General features: G+C 45.7%; 1 protein-coding gene and 1 long non-coding RNA gene across 6 annotated transcripts in view; one reads left to right on the top strand and one right to left on the bottom strand.

Moving 5' to 3' along the window:
• LOC308457739 overlaps positions 1–27951 on the top strand; it is a 515363-nt gene that overhangs the window by 174615 nt on the left and 312797 nt on the right. The window lies entirely within an intron of this gene.
• Positions 1–27951, bottom strand: part of ELFN2 (extracellular leucine rich repeat and fibronectin type III domain containing 2) — a 131759-nt gene that overhangs the window by 70356 nt on the left and 33452 nt on the right. For 3 of the 5 annotated variants that reach the window (XM_080971688.1, XM_080971689.1, XM_080971690.1), the window contains one exon: positions 14357–14536. The gene's annotated coding sequence lies outside the window, so the exon portion shown is untranslated. Of the gene's footprint in view, positions 1–12234; positions 12270–14356; positions 14537–22273; positions 22301–27951 lie in introns of those variants that run through there. The other 2 variants (XM_080971691.1, XM_080971692.1) reach the window with 2 other exon arrangements.

Consider the following 27951-nt stretch of genomic DNA (forward strand, 5'->3'; position numbering starts at 1 on the left):
TTCTGCTATCACAGCACCACCTTTTGCAAATGCTCACAGGACCATGGGAAGCCCCTCGGGAGAAGGAATGGTCAGGTCACATGTTATGTTCTCTGTGCCAACACATCCCCAGGAGCAACTACACTGTGGAAGATTTTGACAATGTGTGAACTGTCTCACAAAACAAAAAGCAGAAATAATCATAAAATGCAATGATCCAAAGAAGTACATGACTACATCTACAGGACAGTGGGATATTTGTCGTGTGTGTGTGTGTGTGTGTGTGTGTGTGTGTGTGTGTGTTTTAAATAGCACAAATATACTGCACTGCAAGCTGCTTTTTAAATTCCTCAAAATATGAAAGCTGCTTTTTAATGCAATGATACTGAGGCAGGTGGCTCTAGATGTCCAGGTTTAAGGAAGAGCCTTAAAGGATTTGAAAGTCTGCAATGCTCAACAAGTGAGTTTTGCACAGTAAAAGTGCTTTTATCTGCTTTCTTTTTCACTTTTGTGTGGCTGACCAGCATAGTTTCAGCAGCTGGGCTTCATTGCTGTATAGTAGAAATTTCTTTCCTTTTAATGAATTAGCAAGTAAGGCAGAAAACAGAGAGTGGTAGTTGTGTATCACTACATCTAAGGCAACATCTCCTCACCAAGTGTCTGGATCCTGCCAACTCTTTATGACAAGAGGATATCAAGAGCAAGTACAGGTAAGATCATCACAGTCACCATGGAGGTGTACCAACCTCTATGAAAATAAAAGTAGTTTGTCTATCAATCTTATCAGGGGAAAGAGGGCAATGGGAACCACCATGGAATAAAAATCCAGGAACATGCTTTTCTCATTGGCTATTTTCACCATCAATGTGCATGGTGTTTTCCAAAGCAAACCAGTGGTCTCCTTCCCACACAGAGCTTGCAAACTTTTCTATTTCAAGTGAAGCATTTCATTAATAACAGAACACTTACAGTCCTCTGAAGATCAGACCAAAGGCCCATCTAGCCAAGGATCCTCACAGTGACCAACCAGATGCCTAGTGGAAGCCCAAAAGCAGGACCTGGCAGCAACAGAGCTCTCTCAACTTGTGATTCCCAGCAACTGGGATTTAGAGCCATATTGCCTCTCTCTGTCCATCACCTCTCGCCCATTTCTTCTCATCTCCTCCCTATTCCACATCTCTCGACAACCCACTCTCATGCTTCCTTGGCATTAGACTGGTCTGGTTTTCTTCTCCCCTTTCCCTTTCCACCTCTCTCGCACTTGGTGTTTCACACTCCCCTCGGCTTCATTGTAACTCTCTTCCTTTCAATTTCTCACCCCTTTCTCATCCACCGCGTCACATCACCTCCCTTGTGGACTTCCTTCAGGTCCTGAAGCCGGCTCCATGGATAGCATCGCGTTTCTCCCTCGTCTGCTCCAAACTCGGCTCGTTTCCACCAACAAGCATTTAGTTGTGGGGATGGGGAACCGTACCAGGCTTCCCTTTGTGCTCCTGGCAGGCTACATGGCTGCAGAAACAGCTCATAATCCCACCCATGCCTTCCCACTGAATCCTCACTCTGTTTCCAGAATGGAAAGCCACAAGCTCCCTTTCTATTTGCAAACAAACAGTGTCTTGAAAGAGAACAGTTGCCTCAGTCCTGGCTTGCAGGAGCCATTGTCCTCCTCCTGCCATTCGTGTTATTTACAAGCCTTGCTACAGCTTCGCCTCCACCCCATCCACCAACATAAAAAGGCCAGGCAGTTCTCAACAACCCACCTACTGCTAAAGTAGCCCATATCGCAGAGAAAAGTCCAGTGCAGACAAGGGTGTATCCAGGGATTCTCTACAAGCAGAGCAAAAGCACCGGTTTAAAAATAAACCTATGCAAATTAAACAGATTTGTACACAACCGTGATGCTCACAAGGCCATGAAATAACAGCTTCTCTTGTTATGGAATCTTTTTTATTTCAGTTTTAAGTTGTGGAATATGTAGAATCCTGGATGGACAAAGCAACAATGTACAAGAAACAAAACTGTAGATGCTGCTGTGTCACCATTCATGGGCAGGGAACATTTTATATTTGAAAGATTTATTTCTGCAATTGTGCAATATTTCACACATCGGGGGATATAGGTGAGCAGGCGGATAGTGCCCAAACCTCAATCTGTGCTTCCGTGTTCATCCAATTGCTTCACTGCACACCTAGATTCAGGCTCAACAAGCAACTCCAAGACTTCTAAAAGGCCATAAGAGTGGCAAACTGTCTGCAAACTACATGCTGCCATGCTGAGGGCTTCTTTGAGAGTGGCTACAAAGCAGCCTTTTTAGCTTTGGAAGAACCCCACCGTTAATCCCAACCTGGAACAAATAACTTACTTTTCTAATATGAATTGTCCTTTTTTTTCTGTTTGCATCTCTCTTTGCTCATTTTACCTCACCATCGCTTTGCATAACTCTTTCTCCAGTTGGGAAGCATTGCTGAATTGTGTGCCATTTTGTTGAATTAAGCGTTCACATCACTGACAACTGGCTCTGCTTCTCTGTGTTGACCTGCATCTGACTCCAACCCTGACATCCTGCCCTCTGCTGCAGCGGAGTACCAGCCTTCGCTCTCTTCCGTAAGATGTCCCTTCTCATTCAAGGATAACACAGGGTGTTTCAAGAGAGGCTGTATGGTAAACTGGGCGATGGCATTTGCTACCATGCCAAGGACCGAGGTGAGACAGACAGGTTGGGGGGGGCGCGTGTGGGTGTTGGATGTGTAGTCTTGAAGTGTGTGACATAGCACACTGCAAATTGGGTGAAATGTCACATTCTCTCCTCCGTGGGGAGAAAAAGGGGCTTTATGTGTGGGCAACGGGGGTGTAGGAATAATGAAGGCAGAGAGAAATGGGGTGGGGGAGGTGTTGGGAGAGGAAGCAGAGACAAAGAGATAAAGAGACAGAGCAAATGAGGCCGTGAGTGGGAGGGGTGTGGGGTGTGGGTACGAGGGAGCAGAAGCAAACAAGCTGCAAGAAATTGTAAAGAAGTGAGAAAATAATTGCTACCTATTGTTATCGGTTAAGATATTCAGCTGCTTTAATTCATCGCAGGCATTTTCCAAGCCACTGGCAGAGATTCAACAAACCAAAATCTTTAATTGGCCCTCTGTACTCTGCTGACCTTTCTGAGGAAGAATGGCTCAGAAGGGCCCTCCGGAGTCAATCGGAATAACAGGGCCACTGTTGCCCTTCACGGAAACCTCCAAACAGCATCACCTCCTGTTCTGCTTCCTTAGACCTGCTGGGACAGCTGCCTTTTCCTCCTTCCTCCCCTTCTTCCCCCCCCCCCCAACCCCTTCAGAGTCTATGTAATTACCACCGCTAATGCTCCTAACAATTAAAAAGAAAAGCCAACCTAGTTACTCCCTTGGAAACAAGAATATTCATGATACAGATCCCAACCTTCCTTGGAATGCTCAGCGTGACAAACGCAGGACTCCCAGCCATCTCCCGCTTGGACAGTGGCTCCATTTGCACGTCTTTAGCTTCATCGGTGCCATCGCATTAAATGTTCCCAGATGATTCACTGAGTTATCCCTGCCTCTTCTGCTATGCAAGGATGGAGATATGGCTCGATACGACTAGCATTAGTGAAGCATTAAGAGAAAGCAAAATTACTTGCACGGGAAGGAGAACTTTCACTCTAAAAAGCACTCTGACAGCAAAACAACAACAACAACATTTGCATGGCAGCTCCCCAAGGAAGCTCATGTTGACCTGATGTGGAAAACTGACACAGCAGGGATTGCAGAGAGCCCATTTTAGTTGTGCAATAAACTGGCACTGGGGGAGTGTATCCCTCACTCGGTTAAAGATACCATAGCTGATCATTCCTATGAAGTTGAAGCTGCAGTCCACTACACCAGGGTGAGGAATATGTGACCTTTCATACGTTGTTGGATTTAAACTCACATCCCCTCAACCACCGACTATGCTATCTGGAGCCGATGAGAGCTTGGGTCCAACAAAACCAGACAGTTCCCTGCTATATACAGTTACCTGGGGTTGAGCCCCAGGGACAATAGCGGAATGCAATTCTGAAGATGCACATATAGGGTTGGAATGTTCACTGGTTAAATCTATTTAAATCTGCTTCATTACAAAATGATGTAATAAACCCCATTTGGAGCTTGTGTCTAGAAAGGAGTGGAGAGGAGATCATTTGCAGTGTGGAATGTTAAGTGAAGTGGGAGCAGGGATTGAAGGGAACACTGAACGACAGCTAGAGGAGTGGGAATTTGGGGAGCTGACAATTGGGAGATGGCGACAGTGGAGTGGGGATTGGCTTGGAAGGGATGGGTCTTTGCAGGTCGCCATTTCTAATCACATTCATCCCAAGCTTCAGATGATTGTGAATTTGTTTCTTTATTTCCTCAGATAAAACACATTGACTGTGGTTAACCTTGGGTAATTGCCAGTGAAACCCAAGCTTTAAAAATACCATCTCCATACCTACCCAGTGCTGTTAGCACAGGAAGACTGCAACAGTAGTTCTGGAGAAGAAAAGAGTCATTTCCTTTTAGATGATGCCTGCATGTATCACAGCAGGCCCCACCTTAGAAACAGGAGAGCAAAAGAAGGTGGTGCGTCTCTTCGAAGATGGCACCTGCTGTGTGCAGTTTTTATTAGTTAATTATATTTAAAACAGGCAATATTTTTAAAGGTGTTGCCTTTAATTGGGGAATGAGCACCTTTTATTCTGTGATTAATCTACCCTATTAAATTGACTAACAGCACACACAGTCTGTTTAAGTTGGAGGTAAGCCCTTACTATGCCCAGTGGGGACTGAGGGTTGCAGCCTCAACGTTAGCCCAGTGTACAGTGTGAGTACAATATGTGTGCCACATTACATCTCATATATATTTTAGAGAGAGATTCTGTGGGCAACTGTTATTGATGAGGAAAGGCAGTGGGTTGGCAGGGAGAAAGGACTTCTGCTCGGATATCTCAGCAAGGATGTGCAAGCTAATGTCCCATAAAATGACAGGCCTCTCTCTCTCTCTCTCTCTCTCTCTCTCTCTCACACACACACACACACACACACACACATAGCAGATGTTCAATTATAATATGCAGTTTTTGTGACAGAATGAATAGCCACGGATAGAAACTCATGAGCAGCTTTTAGACATTTGTACATTTTCTTTAGCAGTCTTTAGAAGCAACCAGAAGCAAATAAGAAGAGCCTGCTAGCTCAGGCCAATGGCCCAACTAGTCCAAACATCCCATTCTCACAATGACCAACCAATTGCTGGGAAGGGGGACGGGCAAGCAGGACCTGAGCACAAAGGCACTGTTCTCGCTCCTCCATGGTTTCCAGCAACTGGTATGCAGAAGAAGTACCACCACATCCAGCAGCCATTGATAGCTTTAACATTCATCCATTTGTCCAATCCTCTTTTGATGTCATCTAAGTTGGTCCAAGCCATCCACCCAGAAAGTCTACTTCCTATTCTTTTAATCATCTAAGCCAGTCTTTTCTAACCTGGGACACTCAGGATGTTACTGGAGTCTCCCACCATCCACGACCACTGGCCATACTGGACGGCACCGAGGATGGGAAAGTCTGGTCTGAGCATTTCACAATAGTCTGTATTTTGTTTTAGTTTTTAAGCCTAAAAGCTACACAAAGGCTGGCAGCCAACAAAGCGGGTCCTGTCCCATGAATGCTTATGCCACGATAAATTTGTCAGCCATTAAAGTGCCCCCAGACCCTTTGTTGATTTTGCCGCTACAGACTAGCATGACTACACCTCTGGAATTTGTCATGAAGTAGGTAACAAATGCAGTTTTAAGCAATAATAAAAGGGAGATTAAGGGTCTAACATCGCTTGTAGGCATTAGGAAAGATGACCCTTCCAAGCACCAGCAGTTTTGTAATGCATCCTGTTCCCTATATTCTATAAAAGATGGGTAGGGCAATGAGTGTGGACAGGATCCATTATGAAGTATGCTCCTATTCCTGCTTTCCCCCCACCCAGCCCAGCAATAAAACTGTTAAGAATCCAACCCCTGGAGGGAAAGATTATTTCAGAGCAGCAAGACGTGAAATGAAACAAAACGTGTTAAGCTTTGGGTGCAGATCCAGCCTAACAGAGTCAAAAACCCCAGTATTTTCTTTGTGTTTCTAGCATTGCACATGTGATTTTTCCAAAGATCCTCACCACCAAGAGGACCCTCAGCTGCCTGTGTAGCTCATAGGCTTCATCTGTTCTTGGTGTTCTCTTCCTTTTATGAGTGGCATTGATTCCACCACGGTCCATGCGCACACCATACATTTAAAATGCTATTACACCACGTTAACAGTCATGGAGAATTCTGGGAAGTGTAGTTTGTTAAGGATAATGGGAGCTGCACCTCTCTCAGGTCAACACCCTTAACAAACTACAACTGTCAAGATTCTCCATGGCTTTCAAAGCGGCATAAAGTGCTTTAAATGTATATAGTGTGGGTGTGACCTCAGCTTCCTCACAGCTGTGACAGCTGTTGCTTCTAGGACATTCATACCTGGCTGGCTGTCCCTTGCAATGCTCCCATATGGTAAACACATCCTATGTCTCCGTGCTCTTGGATTTCCCGTATGTGTTTGGGTTGGCTGCAAATTTTGGCTTCCGACATCCTATATCACCCCCCACCCCTTTTTTCCCCATAGATCTCTCGCAAAGCTCATGCATTCTCAACAGCAAGTGCACCTGCTCCTTTTGTATTCTATTTTATTCCTCATCATAAAGACAATTGGGGCTATAATTTGAGCAATCGAACAACCTATAATCAAGAAGAAAACAACACCAACCATCAGAAATCTCATCTTTAGAACAAGGAGGAATGGATGTGGTTTATTGTCTTCATGTCAGATTTAGCAGTAATCATATGCACGCTTACATGGGCAGTCAGATCCATTGAATCTAGCAGGGCTGAATGATCATGTACAGGATTGGGGTGTCAGGGATGTCTGTTTGTACAAGTTTGGGGTAGGGGGGTGGAGTGTGGTATGCTTAACCAGGAAATCTTTAATATTTTCATATAAGAAAGAAAGAAAGAAAGAAAGAAAGAAAGAAAGAAAGAAAGAAAGAAAGAAAGAAAGAAGCAACAATGGGAGCCACAAAATATGACCTATTAACAATATATCAAAATATCAACTCCTATATTTCACATCAGTGATATTCAGTGCCATAAGTGTTGATGTCAATCAGGGGCGTTGCTAGACTAAGGACACAAACCCACAATGACACAAACAGGATCTGTCTCTGCTGTCACCCACAACTGGAACTGTATTGGAATTGCTTTGTTGCCAAATATTTTAATTGTGTGTTTGCCACCCTGGGCTCCTTTGAGGGGAAAAGCGGGATATAGATTTAATAGTAATAGAAACAAATCTGCTGGGGTCTTACTGGCACTGTGATTTGCAATGCCCAAGACCAACAGGGGGGGTGTTGTATTATTATTATTTTTTAAAGGGGAGGAAGGGGTTTCAAGCTCCATGGACAATTCCCTAGAAACACCCTTGATGCCAGTGATATTCCCCAGAAAACGCTCCTCTCTACTAAATTCTGGAAAAGCTGTCTCTCAAAACCTGCACTGCTGGTTTGCACAAAATATGAAGGCAGATCAAAATTCCCCACTGCACCCCAACTATTAGAATGTAAATTTCCAATCAATTTTGCCATTTAAAAACTGCAAGGTTTTTAAAGCTTTGCTTTGTCTGAAATGCTTAGTCCCAACAGTAACAGGGCCTGCAACCATGACTTTAATTGAAATCTTGATTTAAATCACTGACTAGAAAACCTTCCATTGAAGTCATAAATTTTCATCCGTTCTACTGTTACCATGGTTATCTTTTTAAAATAATAAAAATTCACCCACACTGGATGATAATACAATTTACATGTACTGATTTACAGCTAATCAGAGACTTTTACTGAATCAGATAAATGATTTCCGTATCTATGGCTCTATGCATTTAGTATTTTCATATTCCTATTCTCTCTTCATTGTGGTGTATTTATAAAAGTATAAAGAAACAGATGTTGCTCAGGATGGAGACAAAATATGTAGGTCAGTAGTTTTGATGGCTCAGAAAGTTAAGTTTCCATGGTAAAAATAACTGGTAAATAATAGATGTTCACAAGCAAGGATCCAAAACTACTAGGTAACTTTTAATTGGCAAGTCTACTGGAATTCCACTCTGCAGCCAATCATATCAAGTCCTAAGTGCAAAATATGATAAATTATGCCAGATGTTCCCTTCCCCCTTCCCATTCGGGTATATAGGAAAATAAGCATATAGTTTAAAATTTTGATGGGGTCTCCAAAATTGGCAAATGCATCATATCCATGTATTAATAATAGATAGCAACACTGATTCTTAAAGTATGAGTTAGGACTCAGTATAATGAATTTGTTTTAAGAACTCGGCTTGAGCCACATCTCTATCCATATTTACCGGACAGAGTCAGAGTGTTGGGCCAACTCTTGTCCCAAGCTTTTCTTTATGTGACTGACAGAATGGGAAGATAATGACATTGGTTTTTGTTTTCCCAAGCAGTCTTTGAAATAAAATATATAGAATCTGAGACTAAAACAGAAGAGTTCTCAGACTGTGGAAAGTGGCATCGTAGCACCACTATTGCCTGTACTGTGCACAGTCATCCCACTACTAACTCTAGCACTACTAACTTTTGTAGCAAGGGCAAAGAAAGACCTAGACCCAGAACAGGATTGGCATCCTTACACAGGGCCTAGGTCAGGGTCTGTCTACCAAGAGACCCTGAACAGTGATCCCCAGAGACCACAATGCCTAAACCTAAGATCCACAAGTAACTAGTGCAGACAGTCCATGCTCCAGAGGTCAATAATTCAATGACAGAATATCTGGTTTGCATGCAGATGCTCCAGGTTCAGTCCCTGGAATCTCCAGGTAGAACTGGGGTGGACCCGTACCTGAAACCCTGGAGAGCTTTGTCGTCCAGTGTGGACAAAACTGAGCTCAATGGACCAATGGTCTGGCTAAGTATAAGGCAGCTTCCTAGGTTCCTATCACTGGATTTGCAGCTTAGTCAGCAAGGAGAGGATTCCAGACTCTAGGCCAGGAGACTGGCCCTTTAAATTCATCACTCTCCATGAAAAAGGCAGAGCCTGAGAAGATGTAGTCGGGGCTGAGAGGCAGACAAGGCTTTGTTTGGACCGTTTGTGGAGCTCTCCAAGGTCTTGTAACTCCAGTTGCACCGCCCTCGGGAGGCCAGATAAGCTCCAGGATCATACAGACATAGATGGCAGAGTTCAAGATGTCTGAGAAATAGTGACCAAGGAGTCCAGACTCCAGTACACCACGCACAGAATGCAGAAAGTGTCCTGCAGGGCTGAGGAAGTCTCATGAAACGGAACAAAGCCATGATTTGAAAAAGAGAGAGAGAGATCCAGAGATACAGTTTTTGAAATGATACTAGAATTTATTATCTCCTCTGGAATAAGGTACAGTGGACACTTGGGTTGCGAATGTGATCTGTGCTGGATGCACATTCACAACCTGCATCTGTGCATCTGCACACGTACGGGTTGTGATTTGGGGCTTCTGCGCATGTGCAAAGCGTGATTTAGCGCTTCTGCGCATGCGTGACCACCGAAACCCAGAAGTAACCTGTTCCAGTGCTTCCGGGTTTCGGCAGTCCGTAACCTGAAAAAACACAACCTGAAGCGGCTGTAACCCGAGCTATGACTGTATATAGAAAGGGGGGTAAGGTCTTCTAGATAAAAAGGGGTGGGAAATCTATTCTACATTATATAAACATTGAAAATGGAGAGCAGCAACTCAGGGGAGTGAGTGCGTTGTGTGTGTGCCTATGACTAACCACCAAAGTGAAGGAAGAAAGAAGTGGGTAAGAGGAGCACAGTTATAAACAGAAGCAGCAGAGTGAATGGTGACTCAGGGCTCATTTACTAGCAACGGGGAGGCAAAATGTGCTTTTGAGGTATGAAAGAGCAGCAGCTCAGGCCAAGCTGCAACTCCCCATTCAAGAAAAAGTCCCTTTGGCAGAGAACAGTTGCTGAACATTATAGGCAAGGCAGTGCCCCCTGCATTGGCTCAAGTAAAAGGTGAGTGCACATCTTCACAGGCCGAATTAAGGCCTTGCATACCTACGGCAGGGATTCCAACTCCTGCCTGATGTTTGCCTAACCTTGGCGTGGGAGGAAATGGTGAAGAGCGGGGAGAAAGAGCACAGAGAGATGTGAACTTCCACCTTGCCGGCAACAAAGAACAGTACATGAAATGGGCCGGAAGCAGATGAGACAGTTCTGTTGCTGAGCAGCCTGGCCTGCCAAGCTGCCTAGATGGGAGACTTCCCAGCAAACATCACTTCCAAGGAAAGATTAGGAAACTCCCTCAGATACATTGGATCTGAAGCTCCGTTTCCAGATTGAGCAACCAGGGGTCTTCAGTCCCATCCCCCTGATATTTCACCCACCTCACTTGCTATAGGGATGAAGCAGGGTTCTAGATGTGGGGAGACATTCTGCAGGACTGAGGGGAACCAAGTGGAGGAAAAGCCACCACTCTTGAGACTTCAATATGGCACCCATCACCAGATTACACCCTGGCAACCCAAATGCATTCCACAGTAATTGGCAGCTAGGTGAGGCAGAGGGCCAGTGTCAAACTTAGCACCGGGCAACAGGCTGAGCAACCTACCTCTTCTCTTTCCCCCTTCCTCCTGCTGAAAAGCACAAACACTTCTTGGCTTGTTCAGATGTTACACCAAACGCAGCTATGAACTATCTCCATGCATGTACAAGTGCTGGCGTGAAAGCGTGCACACCTGTTGACTTGTATAGTTCAATGGCTGCATACACAGCCTGTGCCCTTGTTGAAGGTGACATGACAAGACCTCTAAGAGGGGTAGCTGGATGCAAAATGAGGGCTTGGGCTCCTGCACTTTTAACGGTTGCTTTAAAGAGGGGATTTCAGCACAATGAGCCACATCTGTTGAAATTCCTTCTTCTGCACAACCTTTAGAGGTGCAGGAGCTCTCGCCTCTTTTGTATATGGCCAACCTAAGACCTCAGGATCTCCTCCATTCTCTGCCAGCTGCTGCTGTCTTGTGTTCGTATAGTATTTATATGTTGTGAACAACCCTGTTATCTTTAGATGAAGGTGGTATACTAGATAGATCGATAGATCGATAGATCGATAGATCGATCGATAGATAGATAGATAGATAGATAGATAGATAGATAGATAGTACAGGACTCCTGGGCTGGCTTTTAGAAAATGGTCATGAGCTTGCAATCACATGCCAAAAAGCAAATCCCGGTGGAATGAAGCTTTGGGCATTGATGCTACCTCACCACAGGCTGAATAGACTTGTTAAAAAGTGTGGTTCCTGTGGACTGAAGCAGATGTGTGAAGAGAACTGCTTGTTGACCAGAGATATTTAAGCCCTTAGTATACCTGAAGGAGCATCTCCACCCCCATCATTCTGCCCAGACGCTGAGGTCCAGGTCTGAGGGCTTTATGGCAATTTCCTCACTGCGAAAAGTGAGGTTACAGGGAACCAGGCAGAGGGCCTTCTCGGTAGTGGCGCCCACCCTGCGGAACGCTCACCATCAGATGTCAAGGAAATAAACAACTATCTGACTTTTAGAAGACATCTAAAGGGAAGTTTTTTATGTTTGATCTTGTATCGTATTTTTAATATTCTGTTGGGAGCTGCCCAGAGTGGCTTGGGAAACCCAGTCAGATGGGCGGGGTATAAATAAATAAATAAATAAATACATAAATTGTTATTAGTATTATTATTATTCAACTGGATAACTATGCATGCAAGAAGAGGCCTGCTCCTCTAAGGCAAGCCTAGCATGAACAAGGCCTACAAGGACTGTGTCATGTTCTGCTGCAATCTGTCAAATTATTGTTATTATACATTCACATGCATCGTGCTTTACAGAGGAACAAGAAGGCAGTCTCTGCCCCCAAGGAGCTTACATTTGAATATTCAACACAAGGGAAGCAATAGAGGCAGGGGAGGAAAATGTGGTTGTCTATACACAGACTTAGGCAGTCAGCTCAAGTCACAGATCGCTTTCACAACTTGACAGGGGAAGTTATGAAGAATAAAAACAGCAATCCCTCGCACCATGGGGTTTCCTATAACACCATAATAAAAACAGCCACCCTCCACCCGCATTGCGTGTATGATACTGTTCCAAGATCAGCATTTCCAGGTACTTACCACCCGCTGAGAGAATGCACCTCAGGAAGCAGGATAAAGGTTCTGTTATCAGAAGGGTCCTCTTGCGAAGAGAGTTAAGAATCAAGAGGATCTGTGCAGAGCCCTACTGCTAAAACCCAGATGCAGCCTCCAACTATCAAGAATGCCTTTATTTGTCAATTATAAAGTCCCGCAGGCCTCCTCTGAGCATTAGTCACAGTGATTTGCCCAGGAAGAAAAAAAATATTGCAAGCAATTACTACAACTGAACATACTAAATGGGCAATTCTTCAGGACACTGGTGAATTTTTCATTGAAGTCCAGCTACTTAAGAGTGTGGGCTGGGACTTTCAGACAATGGCAGATTGCAAGTTGCAGCAAAGCTGTCTTCAGTAGCTTAGAGAACAATTTGCACTGTGAACAAGCAATAGAGAGGACAGAGGAATCTCCTCTTATGTGGAGGAAATATTCTTTTATGTATAGAGTCATTTCAAAAAGGAAACTGTGGTCAGGTATTCTCCTGGGTCTAAATCATGCATAGCTTGGATGGGTGCCCACACCTTGTTGAGAGCACCTGAGCCAGGTCTGAGCTTAGTGGGCCTCAGGAACTCAGCTAGCAAGGCTTTGCTTTGTAGTGGTTTCAATTTCTCAATTTGTCAGCGTGGGCTAGATAGACCAATGGTTTGACTCAATATAAGGCAGCTTCGCATGCTCATATGACTGCTTCACTATGCCTGCAAATGCCCAGTTCTTTCAAAGCCTGAGAGATCTTACCATGTTACCACCCTTAATAAAAACCTTTTAAGGTTTAAAATGCACAAGCCCTGAAAAATCAGTTGTTGGGATCACCATGTGCTAGCATTCTGCACAGACATCTGTATCTATAGCCCATGGATTACATCGTCCCAAGAACTCCATGTTCCCTCTGGGAGAGGTATACTTTTAGAGGAACTAGCAAACACCCAAAATTCATAGGAAGCAAACTGGGCACTCGCTTATGCCAGGCCAGACTATTTGTCCATCTAGCCCGGAATTATTTACTCACATTGGCATTGGCTCCCTGGGATCTCAAGCAGACACACCTCCAACCCAACTACTTAGAGGCGGCCAGGTATTGAACTTGGACCTTCAGCATGCAAAACCCAGGTTGTGCCACTGAGCCAGGACTCACATAAGGTGGTAGTTCCTGACTTTCCTCCACACTGAAATGGCCAGTGGACAGTATCACCTCCCAACATGGCAGCGAAATACTCCATTATGGAAAAAGCACTGCTATGGCAGAAATTCTCCAAGCATCCCTTGTCTCCAAGCATGTCCCAGCAAATCCCAACCCCATGTTAACCTGAGAGCTAAAGCACATCCTGATGCTTAGATCTGACTACAGCAACTTGCACTCTCTGGGCCTAGCAGCTGCAAGATGGCCAGTACTTCTCTTTGTTATCACTCCCCTGCTAAGCTACACGTTGAGAGATGAAACATGAACGAGACCTGCACGCACAGATGCTCAACCCAACTTAGGTTCATGCTGGAATGATGGGAACTGAAGGAAGAGCACTCTCCAGCATCAGATGATTCCAAGCACGTGTTCAAGCTTATGATTAAAAGGGGGGGGGGATAGCACCTGCAGATGCCTTGATGGGACAAGCACTTCCTGCAATGTCAAGGCCCTTTAAGCAAGTGCTGCGTGAAGGGTACTTTCTGCAGCCGGCTGCACCCCTCAGAATGCAAGAAGAACAGCTCTGAGCTTGCATGCCGTCGCTTTGCCTGCCAGACATAAACAATGCTGCTCCTCTTACAAAGAAAGAAGGGGAAAGGTGTGTGTGTGTGTGTGTGTGTGTGTGCACTGCGGGGGTGAGGAGTGGAGAAATGGAGAGAAGGCAAGAAAGAGGCATGTTCTGGGGGGGTGGGAAGGAAGAAGAAAAGCTCTGGATCGCAGGCAGCTAGCGCTGCATCGGGTTCCCTCCCACATCCCGATTTCCAAGCAGCAAGCTCCACGCTGGGCGGCTGGGGGAGGCTGGGAAGCAGTTCCTCAACTAGGCAATTGTTATTGAGCAAAGCACAGGTTGAGCAAGACCTCCCTCCAGTGCACCTCTGCGCGGAGGAGGAGAAGGGAGAATGGGACCGGATGAGAAGGTTCTCTTACCTCAAGATGCTGTGCTTTGAAAGCCAAATTGCAAAGAAGCCGGGTCAGGTAAATCCGTGTTCCCTCTGAGCTTTGGAAGAAAAGGATATTTAATCACATTTAGGAACGGTCCGTGACTCGTCGATCTGGCGCTTTGATGGATCGGAGCTTCAACGGATTCATTGCTAAGCTCTTCGTCTTCTGCAAGGAGAGGAGGAAAGCGGGGGGGGGGGGAGGTGGAGAGAGAGAGAAAAAAAGCCTGAGAGTTGGAGGGAATATTCACTTCTTTCTTAGGTTTCCAATGGCAACAGGATATGCCACAAATGAATAGTGAGTGCGTTTGAGTGCATGTATGTGAGAGAACGAGAGAGAGCAGCACACAGCTGCTTAGTCCACGGGCAGTGCAGGATGCAACCTAGCGGGGCATGTCAGCGATCATGGAAAGAGACAAGTGAATGTACACAGGAAAGGAGGCAGGCGGACCGAGGGAAGCAGCAAGCCAAGCCCAGAGTGAAGCAGAGTCCTATCCCACAACTCAACACCTGACTGAGGGCCCAATGCTCAAGGCATGCACATTTTTGTGGGGTTTGCCCTGGAACAGTTACTCTCCGTCCCCCGCATTAAGCATTCCCACCCTTCAAGGCATTCCTGCTCAGCTTTGGTGAATTTTTCACCAGCCACTTCTCAGGCTGCGGAAGCAAGCACTTAAAATCCGCAGGTTTAGTTTCACATCAGATACCAAGCCCATGGGCAAAGCAAACCTCAAGGAGCACATACAGCCAAGGAGTGTGGGTGGTCACCGGTGTAACTGATGCCTTTTGCAATACTGCAGGGTCAATCCCATGCTACGTTGTCCTTGCTGAACATGCGCAACGTACTTTGAACCTGCCACAGGAGGCCAGTGGTGCTTGATGACAAGACAGAAGTCCTCCTAGGACTCTTTCTAACGTCCCCTTTAGCAACGCGGAACAGCAACTCGTTCACATGCCACTGGATGATATCAGAAGTCCACAGTCAAGCGCTATAGCCTTCATCCCACTGCTCCTTCCCATGCCACCCCCATCCCTCCCAGGAACTGTGTGTGTGTGTGTGTGTGTGTGTGTGTGTGTGTGAAGGTGATGTATCTTTGATGCCTCTCACATGACCCACACAGGTGCCCCATGCTACTGAGTGGCAAAGGGAAAGGAAATTCTGCAGTGGCTCCCATAATGCTAAAAGGGGGAGAGAAACAGCCCTGAAAAGTAAGCTTCAAACTGCCTTGTGGTGAATGTGCAGCTGTCTCTTGATATGCCAAACATTGTAAGTGCAAAAATTATTTGTATTCTGGCAGGCAAAAGCAGATCAAGGGCTGAGTGCAGGGCCCTCTCGTGCAACACACATGTATGTGCATACAGTAGGCAACACACAGTGTTAGAAACTCAGATACATAATCTAATCGCCAAACAGCACCTTAAACCTAGGTTACAGTGGCCACAACGGAATGCCTAGGTGCCATTTTTTCCCGGTGATGTTTTTTGTTGTTATTATTATTATTATTGGTTTCATTTCTATACCAGTTTATATTTTAAAAAAAACCCTCAAAGAAGTTAACACCATATTAAAACACCAAATAAAACAATCCAGAATGAAATAAATTAAAGCTTCAAGGCAAGTATTTCAGATCCTTTTCTAAGCGACATTTTGCTTTCCCCATATGTATTTACCTACTTGATTTATATAGCTACCCCATTAACAGAAGGACTCTAGGAAGCCAAGGTGGTGTAGTGGTTAGAGTGTCGGACTAGGACCTGGGAAACCAGGGTTCAAATCCCCACTCTGTCATGAAGCTCGCTGGGTGGCCTTGGGCCAGTCACAGCCTCTTATCATACCTCACAGGGTTATTGTAGGAATTAACTGAGCCATGTACTCCTTGAAGAAAAAAGTGTGATACAAATACAGTAAATAAGCTCTTCTGCTTACCTGCTTAAGAAATGGGAGAGGTCAGCCAGATGGAGACATCCATCGCCAACGTGGCATCCAAGAGATCTCCACGTGGTCGCAATTGGACCCGTGCCATTTGCAAGAGGCGCTGGGGGAATTCCTAGCCCTGGCAACACGCACAGCACACCCCACAGAAACACATCCACCACACAGACTTGAAATTCAAACAGCAACTTCCTTCCAGCAACGCATCCTCTGATGTACTTTGTGAGCAGATGCCCATGCATGGAGGCTGACCAAAACTGCTGCCACCTGATGGGGCTCATTGCAATGGCTGTAACATCTGAGAGTTGCTTTCAGTTTAATCATGTCTCCGAGCAGTTCTGTCCAACCACATGGAATGGGGCTTTCCAACATTGCTGCCAACATGGAGGAGTGCTGTCACACAGAACCCCTTGCCAGCAGCCTCCTTGTGGATCCCCATTGCCTTGGAATTGACCCTCACTCGTACAAAATGTGTGCCTTGCAGTGACCTTGGAGCTTTTTTAATACATTCGCCACAGAGCATCTCGACCAGCTGGAGTCTGGATGGAGATTACGGTTTCACTTATGTGCCTAAGCCGTGGGACAAGACAGTGAGGCCTTTTTAAGAGGTAGAAATGGAACGCTACAACAATTTGTTTTCGAGGTCACCCATGCTGCAGAATTGTACCTTCACTCACCTCCTCCATTCTGCCTTCTTCCCTTTGCAGGATACTTTCCCTGCCAGCCTCCCGTGACATTTCTAGTTAATATTACTACGCTGTAGAACAAGGGCGAGCACCTTGCAGCTCTAGGGACACATGCATAGCTCTCAGCCTAATTTCCTGCAGCCCTTGGCCTAATTTCAAAACTGATCTCTGCAATCGGTTCAGAACCTCTGATGGTAGGGATTTCTCCCTTCCTGGCAGCCAATGGGCAGGGAGGAAGAAGATGACAGGCAGAGATAATGGGGTGGCAGAGAGAAGCTTTTTTTTTTTAAGGCCCCACCCACTTTTGGCTCTGGCCCTATCAATTGCCAGCATGCAGCCCTGCACCCACAACAGATTACCCTTGATGGAAATCAGCTTTCAATGGAAAGATTGCCCACCCCTGCAGAGCATGGACCGCTTCATACATGCATGTTCAGATGAAGAGGCAAGCAATGGTATGTATATGGCCACATCCACACCTTACATTATAAGCACATTTAAATCACATGACTCCCACCCAGAAGAATTCTGGAAACTGCTTTCCCCCTCACAAAGCTTCAAATCCTGGCACCCTTAAACTACAATTCCCAGGAGTCTTTGTGGGAAGCAGTGTGCTTTAAATGGATGCTGTGGGTGTGACCACAGCCATCTCAGGTCCACTGCCACAGATGGGGCTTTTGTATTATCTCAATGTCCCCTTAGTCTCTTGCATAGTTTTCAGTTAGCAAAAGTTCGCAGTTCACTCTGGCTGTGGACACACCATAGGTTTAAAGAACATCACCAGCACCCCATGTGCTTTAGAGGTTCCTGTGTGCATAGCCATGTTCAGCTGCTAGTATTCAAGTGCCTGAGTAGCGGAGCACTAAAAAGGTAAGTGTTGAACAGACACATGTGAATGATACCTGTGTGTGTCTGTGTAAATGTACAGAGTGGTTGACAAAATGCATCCCCGTAACATAATGAAACAACATACACTAGAACACATTGCACATTTTATATTAAGGGTCCATCCCTAGACATATATACTGCTAACATCTTTTTATATACACAGTGCAAAAACTAAATGTTCCTCTGCCTGTCTCTCTCTCTCTCTCTCTCTCTCTCTCTCTCACACACACACACACACACAGATATTTCCCTTGTTATCTTCTCACATCACCATCACAAAATTCTTATGAATCTATCCTAAGAAACATGAAGTGCTTTTTTATTTTAAAAAATGTTTAGGGGTGCTCTCATTTTTCTTCTCATATTGAAATACTGCCCCTCAATGAGGCCAAACTTAGATTCACAAAATGTTTAGGGGTATACCTACCCCTGCATCCCCCCCAGAAAAAAAAAGCACTGGAAACATGTATCACAATCCTGACGTTAACCTTGCCATGTTTTCATGTAATGATAGATTTACATTGGTTACATTTCATGCTAAAGTACTACCCCACAGACAGAAACACTTTTATAGGCATAGTTGTACAAACTGATGTGCATATCACACAAGCAGACCACCTACAGAAGCAGTCATTGTGGTGTGCCTGTCAAGTAAGGTGCAGTGGTGAGACTGGAGAGATCAGACTAGGGAAACGCAGACACAAATCCCAGCTCAGCCCCATGCAGTGGACATCACTACTACGGGCAAGTCAGTAGCTCTCCAGCCAACCTACCCTGCAGGCCTGTGAGTTTTAAATGCATGTGAGTTTTAAAATATTGATCTGAACTCCTCAAGAGGAAGAGAGTGATGCAAATGTAATAAATAAAATAAGCCAAAGGCGTGTGCAAAAATACACACAAAAAAACCAGAAACTAAGGGGATCTCAATCACACAGCCAGTCCCTGCAGAAAGCAGGGCTGAGCTCACCACCCATCACCGGGGAGGCAGTGGGTTCAGCTCTGCTGGAATGGCGGCATGAGTTCTACATGGCAAATCCTCCTGCACTGTGGTTTCAAGCCCCCGACAACAAGTTGGCTGTTGGGTGCTTGGGAATTGGCACACAGAGGACTTTGACCTATCCATCATCTGTTGACACAATGACATTGAGTGCTTGATAATGGGCTGCCCTGCCCACCTATCAACGTTGACCCACAGCGGTTGGGAACCATCAGGCAAGATAGGTTCCCCACATCTAAATGGCATCATCACTGTGACAAGATTCAGTACAACACAGGTGCAAGCCAGTCAGCCACAGCCAGCTAGGCCCTTATGTCTAGATACATACCAGAAAATATAGGGGGAAACTACAGACAAAAAAATGCACAAACACTCACAGAGGCTATTTTGTCCCATTTTGAATTATGGCTGCCTTCAAATTGTTTAGAAGGGCTGTACTTTTCCATAGTTTATACACCCAGAGATAAAATTCTGACAACTCTTTGCATTTTCCACTCAATACGGTGCTGAACTGAATAGACAACAGGCCAGTTCTTCCCCCTGCCCATCATTTCCTGCCCCCCAGTGCGGCCACAGTAGTTCAGGATCTACATGGCTAGAGAAGAAGCATCATCCACAGGCACAAATCCTGCCCACTCTCCTCTTGTCCTCCTTCCCTTTGGCAATGGGGATGCATAATCTGCATGCAAAGAAGAGCTGGAGGTCTCAGCAGCCCAGAGTGCTGTGAAATTGGCTGATAGCAGCATCGGGGGAACAACATGACTGCAAATCCTAAACACGGCATAAACTCCAATGGCAGGCAGGTAGTTGGAAGGGAGAAGAAGAGCCAGGTGTTCCCAGGTCAAAGGAGGGATGGGAAGGGAGGGGGGCTGGTGGCAGAGGGCGACTGAGGGACACAGGCAAAATGAGATGGGTGCCAGAGGTAACATTAGGTACGGCTTCCTTCACAGCATATTATGGACAGCGGATCCCAGGTCACTGCAGTGGGTAAGTAGGTCATATTTGCATGTGTGTGTGTGTAAAACAGAGCAACTGAAAATGCACACACACAAACGACATCCATTTACATTTCTTGAGGGGTTTGCATGAGGGCAAAGGCACATGCTGTCTACTAAGCCTTCTTCAGTTCCTAAGATTAAGCCACTGAAACACCCTCTGCGTGGGCTACCTTTAAAAACAGTTCAGAAATTTCAACAGATCAAAACACTCTTTTGTCTGGTGCCTATTGAATGGAGTACATAATACAGTCTTCCATCAGCTTCAGCTGGTGGCCCAGCTGCACCCCTATCTGCACAGGGATAGTCCAACTTCTGTTGTGTGTGTGCTCTGGTAGCCTCTAGGTTAGATCACTGCAACATGTTATATGTTAGGTGGTCTGAAGATGGTTCAGAAACTTCAGCTGGTGCAGAATTTGGTGCCCAAAACCATTTGAGCATATTGCACTGATCCTAGCCCAACTAAACTGACTGCCAATTAGTTTCTGGGTCCAATTCAAAGTGCTCGTTTTGACTTTTAAAACCTTAAATGGCCCAGGACTGCAATACCTCAAGGACCGCCTCTCCACAAATAAACCGTACTGGACTCTGAATTCATCATCTGAGGCCCTTTGTCGTGTGCCTCCTCTATGAGACGTTTGGAGGGTGGCAATATGAGAATGGGCCTTTTCTGCAGTGGCTCCCCACTTGTGGAATGCTCTCCCCAGGAAGGTGCAGTTGGCACCTTCACTATACACCTTTAGGTGCCAGGCAAAAATGTTCTTCTTCAACCAGACCTTTCACTGATTGGCATCCAATGCCCTTATTATTACTATTTGGGGGGTATTGGTTTGTTCTTGTTCTTATTTTTATTATGTATTTTGTGTTTTTTATATTGGAATTTTATGTTGTGATCTATGGATGAAGGGTGGTATACAAATTTAATAAATAAATTCAATATTAACTCCACATGCTGCCTATTTGTCTGGATTTAAAGAATTGGTTTGGACCTTTAAAACACTAAGTCAGTGCTTCCCAAAGTGGTCAGTACTGCCCCCTGGGAGGGGAGTGGGATTAACTAAGGGGGGTGCTAAGAGTCCTCAGCCTAGTATACCTGAAGGAGCATCTCCACCCCCATCATTCAGCCCGGACACTGAGGTCTAGCACCAAGGGCCTTCTGGCAGTTTCATCACTGTGAGGTTACAAGGAACCAGGCAGAGGGCCTTCTCAGTAGTGGCGCCCGCCCTGTGGAACGCCCTCCCATCAGATGAAGAAGAAGAAGAGGAGATTGGATTTGATATCCTGCTTTATCACTACCCGAAGGAGTCTCAAAGCGGCTAACATTCTCCTTTCCCTTCCTCCCCCACAACAAACACTCTGTGAGGTGAGTGGGGCTGAGAGACTTCAGAGAAGTATGACTAGCCCAAGGTCACCCAGCAGCTGCATGTGGAGGAGCGGAGACGCGAACCCGGTTCCCCAGATTACGACTCAATCGGTCTTAACCACTACACCACACTGGCTCTCTGTCAAGGAAATAAACAACTATCTGACTTTTAGAAGACATCAGATATCAAGGAAACAACTACCGGTATCTGATTTTTATCTGAAGCCAGCCCTGTTTAGGGAGGTTTACCCAGATGGGCAGGGTATAAATAATAAATTATTATTAATTATTATTATTACTATTATTATTATTATTAGTGGGTAGCAAGGGGGCGCTTGAGGTATAAATGTCTATCAGCTGGTATCACTGGATCAAGTTCATTAATTTTGTTGAATTGATTAAACTCAATAGTTTGAAATGGATTTTGAAGAAATGTGCAATTACTGTTTTGAATTTTATTGTGTTATCTTCTTCCTTTGTGGGCCGTGCAAACCACTGTTCTGAATAATGCTCTTCAGAGGGGTGGGGGGCACTGGGGATGAGTTTATGGAACCGGGGGGGGGGGTGGTACGAAAAAAGTTTGGGAATCACTGCACTAAATGACCTAGGGTCCTGGCTACCTTTGGGGTCATCTCTCCCCCCGCCCCCATCTAAAAATCAGGTTTGGAGGCCTCACCAGGCTCCATCGCTGGTCCTTTTGCCTCTAAACTGTAAACTTTCCTCTTCTGGCAGGCTTTTAATGTTCAAAGATTTAGAGGGCCTACTTTTGGTACAATTTTTTAGATTGCTGCCTTTTAGTTTATTTGTGGCAGTGTTTCCAGTGTGTACTTTGGCGCTTGGTACATATTTTTCTCATTTTGTACATCTTGGGCTGTGAAGCTGCTCTAAGCACCCTATGGCAGAAGAGGAGTTTGCGCTTCTTGCTTATTTACTTACTACAACAGTAATGTCAAACCATTCTTAAAACTCAAATACCCTGAGGCTGTGCATTAGAAACACAAGGATGTTTTGTACACAACAGGGTGCTATTTTTGTACTACTAACCTTATTTACAGGCTTTCAGGGGTCTAACTGGCCACGCTGTGTCCAGTTGCAGGCCACTCTCCCTGGAAAGCACTAAGGAGAGAGGAAAGAAGCACTCTTGTGTATTTCCTGAAGCACCCATCTTCCCACACCTGGGAGCCCTTATTGGACTGCTGCTTCCTGATAAATGGCTAAAGATGTCTAAAGACCCTCGTCTATCGTTCACATGCCACCTGTTTGCTTTGAACTTTATAAGCTGACTTTACCAGTGTCCCCACAGCAAACACAACTGCCCCATTGTGTGTCAAGTATTTGTTTCTATGCATATATAAAAAAGGACTATTTGCCATCTAAAACATAAGGAACTCGGACTAGACCTACTGAAATTAATGGCCACGAGTAACTTAATGCTATTCAATTTCAATGTGTCTGCTCTGAGTAGAACATAACCGGATAGTGCATGGGCCTTGATTTGCAGTGCTGTGTATGCACTTTCAAAATACAAGTTTCTAGCCATCATGGGCCTGGGCATGCATTTGGAAACTAGCAGGCAACAGGCACTATCACTGGCCATTGTGAAAGCTGTGAAAACACACACAAGGATCCCATTCTCACCTATGGGAAGGAAAATCATCTCATTACATACCCAATAAGAGTGAAGAACTTTCCAATTGCAATTTATTAACTGCTAGCACAGGCATAGGCAAACTCGCCCTCCAGATGTTTTGGAACTACAACTCCTGTCATCCCTAGCTAACAGGACCAGTGGTCAGGGATGATGGGAACTGTAGTCCCAAAACATCTGGAGGGCCGAGTTTGCCTATGCCTGTGCTAGAAGCTCCATTCTTCAAGGAAAGGAGCATATGAACCCTAGATGCCTACATTTCCCTCCCCTATAATCTCAGGCTTCAATCCTATGCATCAGAGATAGGAAACCTATGGTCTTCCAGATTTTGTTAGACTACAACTCCCATCATCCCTGAAGACAGGCCATGCTGTCTGGGGCTGATGGGAGTCGGAGTCCAACAGCATCCAGGGGGCAGCATAGGTTACCTATCCCTGCTTATACATGCTTATCTGGGAGTAATGCCCATTGAACTCAGTATAACTTACTTTTGCATAGAAATGTATAAGACAGAAGTGTCAGTCATGCTCTTGTCCTCAAATAACCCTAATTGTTTCCCCTCCATCCCCACACCTTTAATTCTCTCACCATACAACTCTGTACCTCTAGGTTGTACCTGAATTCTCACATCAGAGTCAGGGTAATTAATGTAAACTGAACAGATTTATCCAAAATAAAGACAACAAATGTTAGTATTTATCTCAACATCTGTGCAGAATTTAATTTTAGCACAGAACTTGATATTATGCAGAAAGTGGGTTTGGATGGTGGGTCAAAACAAAAAATGAAAACAGGGCATCATGTCCTATAAAGGGAAAGGACATCTGGGGTTGCAGTGCTCATCTCACTTTCTGGTCAAGGGAGCCGGCACTTGTCCACAGACAGCTTTCGGGGTCATGTGCCCAGCATGACTAAACCGCTTCTGGCACAACGGGACACTGTGAAGGAAGCCAGAGCACACGGAAACACCATTTACCTTCCCACCGCAGCGGTACCTATTTATCTACTTGCACTGGCATGCTTTTGAACTGCTAGGTTGGCAGGAGCTGGGACAGAGCAACAGGAGCTCACCCCGTCATGGAGATTGGAGCCACCAACCTTCCGACTGGCAAGCCCAAGAGGCTCAGTGGTTTAGACCACAGTGCCACCCACATCCCTATCATGTCCTATATACTAATTGTGAAGTCTGCTCACCTTCCTCAGTGGGCAGTGCTGCAGCCAGGCATCAGACCATGCAAGTGATCCAGCGAATGGCAGGCCAGGTTGCCCGGCTGCTGGCTATTGGCCAATGCCGGCAGCCCTTGGGCAGACACTAATTGTGAACTAATTATTTGAAGCATGGATTCTAACATAGCCAAACCAGCACCATCCATGCACAAGAGACAAGCATTGACAGGCTTAGGGGACCCCAATATTTGCTAAAGTACTAAAAAAAACTGGGGTGAATGAAGGATTCCAAAAACAGCCCAATGAGAACTAGGTATGCTCAGTGGACACAGAACACTGACGTCAAAGAGTGAGCCAGCACTAAATCACATTGTTCAAAGTTGGAGTTAACTCTTTACTAGCAAAAACACAACCTTCACAGACTTGGCTGAGTGTCAGGCCTCCTGAGCACAACGGCTCATCCACAGTAGGTCTTGTCCCATTAATCAGTTGCTGAGACTGAAATTCCCCACCTCCCACAGCCATCTAAGTCTTCTCCTTTCCAGGGCTTCCCCCCCCCCCAAGCAATCAGAGACTGTACCTGCTTGCAGTCTGCCACTGCCCTGCCCATTTCAGCCCTCTTCTGATTCTGGGAGAAAGTGAGGGAGCCTGTAACAGCAGGAGGGGGAGATACTCATGACTTCACCAGCCTGACTCACCTCTGCCTCTTGGCCTCCCTCCTCCCACTCGCCGGCTCCAGCTTCTGCCTCTGATTCTGTACTTCTCTCTGGCACTGACCCTCTCAGCTCACTAAGCCCTGTTACCTCTTCAGCTTCTGACACCTCCTCTTCCCAGTCTCCTTGCTCTTCTCCCTTTGACCACGCATCGCTGTCCCACCACCATGCCCCAAGATCTGAGCTTTCTTCCCTTGGTTCTTCCCCTAGCTGGTGAACCCCACCCTTCCTCTGCGTCCAACCAGTCCATGGCAGTTGACCACCATTGCAGGGGAACAGGAACAGAAGGGAGCACCCTGAAAAGGGATGCCAATGTCTGGAACCCTGAAAAGCAGCCCTCCACACTACAACATTTAGTTACAGACCCAAACTGTCCAATCCTTCAAGCATAGCCACTCGCAGCAAAATGCACTTCCCACATTCCTTACTGGAATCATCCTCCGACCCTTTCCTGCTCCCTACACATCACACACATGTTGCTTGGTTCATATGTTATCCACTGGATAACTGCAAGATAGTATATTCACAAATCTCATACCACAGGCAGAATGCCACAGTCATCTCAAGCACAACGCTTTCTAACACAGCAAGTTCACACATACAGTGGCTTACCGTTATGGCTGCAGCCATCAAATGTAAGGGAATCAAGTGGTGTTTGTGTCTGAAGCTGCCCCCCAAATGCCCTCACGTTCCTACACTCCCACCAACCTGCACATCTACTTCTTCCCAAATCATCTTACACTTAAAAATACATCCATCACATTATAGCATGCCCATGTAAGCCTGTTCTATCAGTAAGTTTCATTCAAAAAGCAACATCGCTCACCCACTCCTACACACACTGCCATATCCATTTCATAAACTTGGAGAAAACAGCTAAAGAAATCATCAAAATTTCCAGCTGTGGCAACTTCAAAATTGACTCCCTTTCCCTTTAATTAAGCTCTCTCGACTCTCCCCAGTGCACCACATTAACTTCAAGAGGCATTTCATGGTGTAGTTTTAGATGAAAATTAGGTCTGCAAACGAATAGCCTCTTCTCAGTCCGGGACCTGGCTTCACCCACGTAGCTCCCCTTCCTCACATTCGCCAGTAACATCTTTTTTGCATTACACTTGTTAAATAATTCAGGCTGGAAGGGGGAAATGAAAAGGAGAGCAGCCGAGTCCTGGAAGAGTACCCAGCCATGGCACCAACCAGAACGCGGCTGACACATGCTGCCAACTTGGGCGGTTGTCACTGAACCTTGACATCGCTGACAGCTACTCCAGTTAGAGTGTTGTCAGGAGGGCACTTTAGAAGGGCTCTGTACTTAGTGTTTTCCGGCAGTGCGGAATCAAAGACCTCGCTCGAGTAGAGACCACATTGAACTTTTGAGTGCAATCTGGTGCTGGAAATAGACCTAGAAGTTGTCCCCAAGACCTCTACTCCACTCCAAGCCTGACCTCTCCATTTAGAAAACGCGGCCAGGGGCATCTGCATCTGTTGTGAGCAATACATGAGGACATCCCTTACGTTACAATTGCCTGTGTGCAATTTTGAACACACACAAAACATAAGCACAGCCTACTGGATCAGGCCAATGGCCCATCGAGTCCAGCATCCTGTTCTCATACTGGCCAATCAGATGCTTGAGGGAAACCAGCAAGATGAGAGCACCAGAGCACCTCCTCCAGTCGTTTCCAGCAACAGGTATTCAAAAGTATCACTGCCTCCAACTGGTTGCCGTGCTAGCCCTTTCCCCCACAAATTTTTCTAATGCCCTTTTAAAGCCATCTGGGTTATGGCTATCACTGCCTCCTTTGCTGCCAAGGAGTGTGGTGGAGTCTCCTTCTTTGGAGGTCTTTAAGCAGAGGCTTGACAACCATATGTCAGGAGTGCTCTGATGGTGCTTCCTGCTTGGCAGGGGGTTGGACTTGATGGCCCTTGTGGTCTCTTCCAACTCTTCTATGATTCTATGAAGGAGTTCTATAGAACACATTTTGGCATGTTATGTGTCGGTTACACGTTGTGTATATTATACAGTGGTACCTCGGGTTACATACGCTTCAGGTTACAGACTCCGCTAACCCAGAAATAGTACCTCGGGTTAAGAACTTTGCTTCAGAAATCGTGTGGCGGCAGCAGGAGGCCCCATTAGCTAAAGTGGTGCTTCAGGTTAAGAACAGTTTCAGGTTAAGAACGGACCTCCGGAACGAATTAAGTACGTAACCAGAGGTACCACTGTATATGCCAGAGGTGGGGAACATCAAGACAGCCCACCAGACCTCTCTAACAGGGACAATGCCCAGACCACACCCCTTTCAGGCCCTGTTTCACACCCAGAATTCACACCCTGGCTGGGGCGTGCCCTTGAATTCTGATACCACCTTTTGCTTGCCTGGATGGATGATATAGAACAGTGTGTCCTAAACTTGGGTCTCCAGCTGTTTTTGAACTACAACTCCCATCATCCCTAGCTAGGAGCCCCAGTGGAGATCCAAGTTTGGGGAACACTAGTATAGAGGGAGGTGTAGAAACTAACCTACTACACCAGTTCTGGCATGTGGTCCTTGCTCAGAAGGGAATGAGGTCCATGAGCTGAGAAAAGTTTCCCCACTCTGCTAAATTTGCATCCAAATATGGCATTCTACATAGGCAATGCTGGTGCTAAATCTGTAGGCTTTGGGCATCAGGAGTGGGGAGCTGATGTAATCCTGGTGTTTTGCATCAGACAGCAGCTGATGAACAACCTCCATGGGTTACGTCTGCATCCACCTTTGAGGATGAGCAGGGACACTGTGAGAAAAATGATGCTCTAGTATACAAATTTTAGTTCAAGATTCTGAAAAGGTAAAATGATATTGTTTTCAGAGTTGTCTAGCTAAGCTGCAGAAAACTGAACCCAGAAAATACTCTTCCATCAAAGAGATATCATAAATCCCCCCCCAAAAAAAGATACATTAGCTGCCCCTCTCTCTCTTTTTCAGAATCCTCAGTCAGGTCACTAATTTGGCCAAAGCTAAAACCCAAGCAATTTACAGCCTTTGACTAAAGGTCGAAAGAGCCACAAATGCCACGGCACCCAATTTGAAAAAGAATTTCCTGAACCACAAGGATTTGAACAGCGTACAAATTAATCCTTGAGTAGGAACTTCCACTAAGGTCTTCCAAGATTCCACTCAAATCCCATAATCCTGAGTCCACTACCCTGA

The sequence above is a fragment of the Podarcis pityusensis genome (genome assembly GCF_964106645.2).
Source record: "Podarcis pityusensis genome assembly, chromosome: 10".
Lineage (NCBI taxonomy): Eukaryota > Metazoa > Chordata > Lepidosauria > Squamata > Lacertidae > Podarcis > Podarcis pityusensis.